This window comes from Pteropus medius, unplaced genomic scaffold (assembly GCF_902729225.1).
Source record: "Pteropus medius unplaced genomic scaffold, Ma_sr-lr_union100, whole genome shotgun sequence".
Classification (NCBI taxonomy): domain Eukaryota; kingdom Metazoa; phylum Chordata; class Mammalia; order Chiroptera; family Pteropodidae; genus Pteropus; species Pteropus medius.
In genome coordinates this window covers 7,684,845-7,693,823 of record NW_024351073.1, presented here as the reverse complement: position 1 = coordinate 7,693,823, position 8,979 = coordinate 7,684,845, and the positions used below count along the sequence as shown (strand labels likewise).

The window sequence follows — 8,979 nt, the reverse complement described above, 5'->3', positions numbered from 1 at the left end:
CGCCACCAAACCAGTATTAAAAGAAATGTTGGAGGGACTTCTTTAGGAGGAATTTTAAAAAAAATCAAAATATGAATAATAAAATGGCAATAACTACATATCTATCAATAATTACTTTAAATATAAATGGATTAAATGCTGCAATCAAAAGATAGAGTGGATAAATGGGTCAGAAAACAACATCTTTATATATGCTGACTACAAGACATTCACTTCAGATCAAAAGACACACACAGACTAAAAGTAAAGGGATAAAAAAAGATATCTCAAGTCCACAGCCATACCACCCTGAACAAGCCCCATCCCATCTGATCTCAGAAGCTAAGCAGGGTCAGGCCTGGTTAGTACTTGGATGGGAGACCACCTAGGAAAACCAGGTGCTGTAGGCGTAAAAAATAAAAAATAAGGGATTGTAAGCTGATGAGGTCCTTGTAATCTGTGAGATCAACCAAGGGTTACCTTGCCTAAAAAAAAGATATCTCACAAAAATGGAAACAAACAAACAAAAAATGCTGAGGTGTCAATACTAATACCAGACACAATAGACTTTAAAACAAAGGCTATAACAAGAGACAAGAAAGACCCAGTTATCCCACTTCTAGGTATTTATCCAAAGAAACCCAAAACACTACTTTGAAGGTACATGTGAATCCATATGTTCATTGCAGCATTACTTACAATAGCCAAGATACGAAGGCAACCTGGGTGTCCACTAATGGATGAATGGATAAAGAGGAGGTGGTACATATATACAATGAATACTACTCAGTCATAAAAAAGAATGAAATCTTGTCATCTGCAACAACATGGCTGGACCTAGAAGGTACTGTACTGAGTGGGGTAATTCAGAGAGAGAAAGACAAATGCCAGGAGTTCAAAGGAGCAAACAAAACAAATAAACTCTTAGATACGGAGAACATTTTGAGGGTTGCCAGATAGGAGGAAGGTTTGGGGATGTAGGTAAAAAAAGGGAAAGGAATTAAGTAGTACAAATTGGTAGTTACAAAATAGTCATGGGGATTTAAAGTATAGCATAAGAATATAGTCAATAAAACTGTAATAATTATGTATGGTGTCAGACGGGTACCAGATATATTGGGGTGATCACTTTGTAAGTTATATATAAATGTCTAATCACCATAGTATACACCTGAAACTAATATAACACTATATACTAACTATATTTGAAAAAAATGTTTTAAAAAATTCCACTTTTATTATATGCTGAAGTATTATACTAATATGGTTCTATTTCTGGAACTTTTGTTCTATGGTGTTAATCTGCATATCCTTACATCACATCATTTCAATTACTATGGCATTCCATTATATTTTAATACTCCAAAAGCATATTTCCTCTCACTATTCTTTTTCTCTTTCTTTTTGGATGTTTTTCTCATATAGTTCTTCATCCAAGTTAACTTTAGAATCATTTACACTTTCAAAAAATATCCAGTGCTGTCTTAAAAAGAAAAAAAAAAATCACTAAAGTAGAAATCAGATTGAATTGTCTAAAAGAGTAGAGAAAAATTTTGACATAGTAGAAAGAGCCAAAACCTATGCTTGCAATCTGACTTCCAACTAACACAGTACATTTGGCAAGTTTTTTAGCCTCTCTGAACCTCAGATCTTCATCTGCAAAATGGAGCTAATAAAATCTACTTGTAGTAGACACCTGTCATGCGCTTTGGCCACCTGTCACTGGAACCCCATTCATAAATTTGGAGAATTCCTCACCTAAAAATTCTTGTAAGAGGTACTGCCCCACTACAAAAAGCTAATAATGCCAGGTATTCCCTCTTCCGTCTTCTTTTGAAGCAAAGGTCAGTCAGGAGATCTAGATTCTGCCAATGACAGGCAGACATCTCAGTTTTGTATCAGTTGCTGGTGAAACAAGGAAAAGTATCTATGAAGAAGAACCTCTGGCTGTGAAGGTAACTTCGGCAGTGACTGGAGTAGCAGCAACAGTAATGCCCATGATGGAAGTCTGGGGTAAGGAGCAGTGGTGTCCTCCCTGAGTGTGGTTTTCCAAGTGTCCAGCAAATCCAGAAGGTTCTCTATATCCTTTCCTGCTTAAGCCAGACAAAGCTGGTTTCCGTTGTTTGCAACTAAAAATCCTGCCTTACACTATCCACCCTGGGCTGTTTAAGCAATGAAATGAGATGAAGCATGCATTTTTAGGATTCTTAGTACATTCCTTTTCTTTTTGACTCCCTTACCTACGCCCTGATCTGTACACCAGAATGTTGACACATAATAGAATGCATCAATGAACTCCCTTCTCCTCTGTTTTCTGGTTGAGTTCAGCCAATAGAAAGCCCCAGCATGAGATGTGATGGAGGAAGGAGGGTTAAGGAAAAGTATTTATTCCTCATAGCTCTTTCTCTAAAGGCTTACTGTCTAGTGACTACATCCCTGCGCTAAGTTAGAACTCCTGACAGCCAGTCCTCTCTCTGCGTCCCATCTTGCCCTCAGGACTAAGGGTTATGAAGACATTCTAATTCTACTTTTACTAGCCTTGAGGTAACTCAAAAACCTTTTTGGTTTTTCTATACAATACCTACACATTCTTTAGTTGTCCTATTATCCTCTCCAAATTTCTTATTTTTAATGTGTTACTTACTCTTGCTCAGGCCCCAAAAGAGGGCTCCAGAAAATTTCCATGAGTCAAAATATCAAATCTCTTTATTCCTATTGCATTGATGTGGCAATGCAAGAGACAAGAGTGAGATGAGTTGATTTTATAGACATCTGCAGCCCTCTGGTGTTTTCAAACAAAGGTTACTGGCATCTTCTGTCGCCTAAGACTCAGAACAGAAAACCTAGAAGTATGTCCCTCATATAGAAATTTGCCCAGTTCATCATCCTCAATAGACACAAGTGCCAAAGTTTCTCAAATCTTTGCCCATACCCATTTAGGCCCATCGTAAGTCTCAGAGTGCATACACATACACGCAAATGCCACCACCACGACCTTTACCCATGGCTGCTCATTCCCTGCTCCTCAAATTAATGGATATCCATCCAACTGCTCAAGAATCTCTCCTCCTCCCATTCTACTCATTGTGTTAGGTCTAGTTTTGAATAGATCATGGCAATTTTATCAAACTGTGTGCAAATTTCTGCAGACTTTTCGGAGCAACAAAACCTTGCCTTCAACTATTCTCTTCATATCCATATAATAAATGACAGTAGACACTACTCGGCCGTCCATTTTTTCTGTATCAATATATGAGTGCGAAGTGCAATTAGCCATTGAAATAAAATTGGCAATGAATGCTAATTACTTCATTCTATGGGTTTTGGGGTAATGTATTCCAAGGCTTTCCTCATTACTTTGAGAAATTGAGAAGTGACTCTATAGCGATCTACGGAAACTCTGCAAAGTACTTAAAGCATCAGACATTAGCTGGAGCTCTGTGTAATTGGATCTGTTCTGCACCCCTTGCATATAAGTTTTCTTGATGCAGAGCCCTGAATGCATAAAGAAAAGAGAATGTAAAGGAAAGACTGGCTTCAATCTGCTTTCCTGTCATTTGGATCTTTCGAGTTTGAATTCTTTTGGCAGCTCTAATATAACAGAAGAGCTTTTCCTTCAATGACTATATAATCCCCATTTGAAATGTTTTTCTCACACATTTATGCGAATGTTGCCAATGGCTACTTCTCTTAAAATTAATTCTCACCCTCAATAATGATTTACAAAAGTTTACTGAAGCGCTGATAGTAAATACCAGGAACTGTAAAATAGATATCTTTGCCACAGAAGAAAATTGTTTTCTCTACGTACTCAAATGTTCAAGAATCAAATGCAAATACTTTCATTAGATTCTGAAATAAGTATTGAAAAATTTTACAATCTACTCCTTATAATTACACTCTTTGTGATTATCAGTAATTCCTACCTATTGCCACAACAAAAGCAAAACAAAATCACTCTGTAGACAGAAAATTTTTGAAACAAGGAGGATGCTGGATGTTGGGAATATAAAGAAAACAAAACTTTTTTTCTTTCGAGTAGGTTCTACACCTGAAGTAAAGCTAGATTCTAGTTTCAGCTCTATCACTAACTGATCTAGAAAAGTCATCTGACTCCTTTTGATCTCTGTCATCTGGAAAATGCACGAGAAGCCTAAATTATCTCAAGGAGCTCACCCAGCACCAAATTTTTAAATAACTTCCCATAAAAATCCAGTAATTTCATCAATTGAGACTCAAACGATCAAATCCAACCTCTCTAATTTAACAGTAGGAATTCCTTTAGAACTGACTGTATTTGAAGGATTTTGGGGGTTTTTTTGTTTGTTTGTTTGTTTGTTTTTTAGATAATAATGATAACACTCTTTAAATTTGAAAATCCTGTAGAGAAATCAAAGTTGGCATCAGGCAATGCACATTTTGCTTTTGTGCCAGGAGTATCTGTCTTAGCACAGGTAGAAGATACTTCTTAACAGGTAGCAGTGCCCCAATGATATGCAGTCTCCTTCAGGAATGAGGAAAAAAAATGGCCTAGGGAAAAAAAAAATGGCCACATTTTCTTAAATCTCACTCTAATTATAAGATGTTAAACTCAGAGTCCTGCCATCTCTCTTCAGTGCTACAAAGTTCATGTATATCCTCACAGCAGGGCTGAGGCAGGAGGCACGTTGCAGTGCCCTGTCCTGAGTCCTGTTGCTCACTATTTGACTCTAGAATGCCCCAGGCTGTAGATGAAAGACTGTGGAGAAGGTAATGTTTGCCTGTCTGCACCCCCGGACACCAGCACAACTAGCCACTTGATCATGTTGTCAGGATCACCAGATGACAAACAGCGCAATGTGGAACCATATTCTGTTTTATTCTAGTCCATTTACTTCTGATGAGCTCAGGAGCAAGTGGATTGAATACATGAAGGTCAGCCAGCACCCTGGCAGGGTGAGAGAGAGAAGAGAGCTGAACTTCCAGCTCCCAGCACTAGTTAATGGAAATAATAAAATCAGAAAAGATTGTTAATCATTTGCAGTAAGTAACTTCCCATAACAAACTAATACATACATATTTCCATTTCTTTCATTTTCAGCTACAACTATTGATAGAATACCTTGAATGAATCTATCAATCCATTAATCTGCTTTTTTTTAGAAGCAAGCATGTAAGGAGAAGGTTAATATATATCTATCTATCCTTCCCTTCCTTCTTCCCTCTCTCTCTGTCCTTTCTCTCTCTAAAAACAGAAAACAGCACTGGCAGGAGCAGCAGTGGAAAGGAAAGGAAAATCTGCTCCAGAATAAATTGGTTGAGCTGAAACATTTGTAATTAAGCATGATAACCAATTACAGAAATACCTGGGGTAGTTCAGTGATTCGCTCTCCCACATCAGAGGTCTCCTAATCAATTTGAAATAACCATACGCTGCTATAGAAAATAAGCAAGATCACAGCATTTGCTAATGAGTCTCAAAAATGGATTTCACTGCATGAAAATGTTCATTGTCAGGAGAAAGACTGTTTTCAGAATCTTGCAGGTCATTTTCATTTGCATTTGATTGGAGAAAAGTCCTTTGTTCTTTACTGCCTTCTCATATCCTTTACAACACTACTGATTTTCTTTTCTGGTGATTTAGTATTTTTATATCAGTGTGTTTTACCAAGCCCTAAAAATAGACCAAAATAAATCCTTTTGTGCTGAAGTAGCTAGTATCCACTTCTATTATTACTTAATTTCACTGTATTGGGATGGGTTTCCTTGAATTCAAATTTGCAGATGTATGAGTTGGAGAGAAATTATGTGCCAGAAGTTGCAGGCTGGAACTCTGAAAGCAACACGAAAGTTCCATAGTGTATCGTGTACAATAGCTTTTCAACAGTTGTCAACTACAACCCTTTCCTCAGAGATGTGAACTATAGTGGGCGAGTGCTACTAATCAAAAACATGGTCAGACCTTTTAAAATATATGATAGCACACCACAAACCTGATGAGAACCTGCCTTTTCACAAAAGACACATGAAAAAAAGAGGCCCATACTTGAATGAGAAGAGAACATGATACTTTGATTTCTTAGAGGTAACATTACTTAAAATATCTGCAGCTTTGGTCATTACCAGATCCTGTGTGATCTATTCATAAATCTCTTAATAAGTTTATGGTTTAAATACTCTTTCCCAGATCATATGACAAGGGACTCGGTATGTTTCTCTTCTCTCTCCATTTTGTCTTATCATATTCTGCTCTCATAATCTCCATTAACCCTACTTTTCTCTTCCTCTTTCCATATTTTCTCATGTGCTTCGATGTATGTGCACGGCTTGGTCATTTCATAGTGCCCCTAAACATGCCCTTTTCCCATCACCTCATTTACCAGAAAAAAAAATTGCTATGTTCACAAATAAATATTTTATTTAAAGAAGTGTACAGTTTGTGCTATATTATTTGCCGTCCAAAATTGTTTTTAATTCTAAAATATAAGAAATTTTATCCTGAACTATCATTACAACTCTTGCTTATATTTTTTAACCTAACAAAGTAAACAAATTTTTCCAAGTTAGTTAGAAAACTATTCTTCAGGCCCATTACAGGAAAAATTATCTAATTTCATTCTTGATAAGTATTAGAGTCTCATGAATTTCTAATAACTTTTTGCAAAATTCTGGGTTCAATTCTTGAAATAGCTTTGGTTTCTATAATTCTCTTTCTTTGCTTTCTAATGATTTCCCTTCTCCTGTAATATCCGCATAACACACACGCAACCAAAGGAAGCTAAAAAACACATTGATTAAATACAAAAAAAAAATGTACATTTGCTTCCATGTTACTTCTTCAGCTCTTCAGCTGCTTTCTTTGCCTCTTTCAGTTATCAGCTAAAATCTTCCTCCATGGAGACCTTGCCTGACCACTCTAGATAAAACTAATCTCCTTTCACCCTGTTGGTGTCATTCTCTACCACATAGATCTATTTTATATTTTTAATAGCACTTATCAGTATCTAAAATTATTCCATTTATTTATTTGTGTATATGCATATTTATCCATAAACATATCTATATGTGTGTATATGTGTGTACAGAATTCACAGAGAGTAGTTTCCCAGTTTACTGTGAATTCCTCCAGACACAGGAAACTCTAGATCCAACAGACCCTATGCCTCAAATTAGTCCTCCAGCCATGACAACCTGCTGTGCTTTAGTTTACCACCTTGAAGGCTTTAGTCTCTTGTTGCCTTACACTCCATCTTGTAAACTCCTCCAGAGAACTGTAGCTCCTGTCTATGATCTCTAAGTGTCCTTTTGACCTGATATTGGGTACTGCTCCTCTGATGTTAAAGTCAGCTCTCTTCTTCCACTGCAATCTTTACTGACCCTTACTAGAGGCTACAGGAGAGACCTCAGCCCAGTATCCCAGCTCTGTGCTCTACCCCATCACCACTTCTTTTTATTAGAGAAGTTTTCGGTTTACAGAAAGTACAGAGAGTTCTTATATATCCCCATCACCCCCACAACTCCTACACATAGTTTCCCTATTGACATCTTGCATTAGTGTGGTACATTTCTTAGAATCTATGAACCTACACTGACACATCATTATCTCTCGAAGTCCATAGTTCACATTGTTTCACTTTTGATGTTGTACATTCTATGGGTTTCGACAAATATATAATGGCATGTATCCACTATTCCAATATCATGCAGAAAAATAGTTTCACTGCTCTGAAAATCCCCTGTGCTCCACCTAGTCAGCCCCCTTTCCCTCCCCTGGAAACCCTGCCAATGCCTGAGCTTTTTAGTGTCTCTACAGTTTTGTCTTTTTCAGAATGTCACATAGTTAGAATCATATAGTATGGAGCCCTTTCAGATTGATTTCTTTCACTTAGCTACATGTATTTAAGGTTCTTCCATGTTTTTTCATGGCTTGATAACATTTCTTTTTATCACTGAATAATATCCCATTGTCTGGATACACCACAGTTTGTTTATCCATTCTTTCACCTTCTGAAGAGTATCTTGGTTGCTTCTGAGTTTTGGCAATTATGGATAGAACTACTATAAACATTAAGGAAAGGTTTTTGTGTGGACATATATTTTCAACTCATTTGGGTAAAGGAATAGATTGTTGGATGGTATAATAAGAGTATGGTTAGTTTTGTGAGGCACTGCCATAGTGGCTGTACCGTTTTGCATTCCCACAAGAACTGAGTAGGAATTCTTGTTGTTCCACATTCTCATCAACATTTGTTTTTGTCAGTGTTTTAAATTTTAGCCATTCTAATAGATACGTACTGGTATCTCATTATTTTTATGAAGCCTTTATCTTATTGAATTTTTCCCTCTCTTGGAAAGAAATTGGACAACTCAGTGTTTGGCTAGGCATCCCATGGCTTAATTAGGAACTGGGTATTACGTTTTCCCTTAGAGTTAGCCAAAGTTGTTTTCCCTATAACTCCCAGACACTAATGCTAGTCAAACCTTTGAGAATAATCAATTCCAGACAAATCTCTTCAAATCTCTTGTCCTAATGATGGTACTTCCACTATTTAAAAAAAACGAACAAACAAACAAAAACAAAAACAAAAAAACATTATTTCCTGTGTTTTCTCTTATGGAAAAATGTTCATTTCACAGCATAGGCTTAAGAACCTTTGACAGTCTCTAACTACATTCCTAGTTGTCTATATCTCTCTGAAAATGTGGAATCCAGAATTTTACCCAAGATTTCAGATAGGGTTTGACCAATGCCAAGGGGATAACCTTTACCTTCTTTCTATTTTTCTCCAAATGTCTATGACTTCATTGGCCTCTGTGGCAGGCCTATCACTGATGATTCCTTCTGGAATCTTCTATATTTCTACATGAAGTTGCTCAGCAGAGGTTTTTCTCTGTTTTTAGATTTTTTGGTTTTTTCATGGTTACTTAAGGTAGACTTTTGCCTTTATCCTTACTAAATTTCATCCTGTTAAAGGAAGCTGTCAAAATGTTTTCAGGTTCTGATTCTATCATCTAATATAT

The 8,979-nt window shown here is 36.7% G+C and overlaps 1 pseudogene; it reads left to right on the top strand.

Moving 5' to 3' along the window:
* The first annotated feature begins 270 nt into the window (after positions 1 to 270).
* LOC120586350 (uncharacterized) lies at positions 271 to 389 on the top strand (annotated as a pseudogene).
* The last annotated feature ends 8,590 nt before the right edge of the window (positions 390 to 8,979 follow it).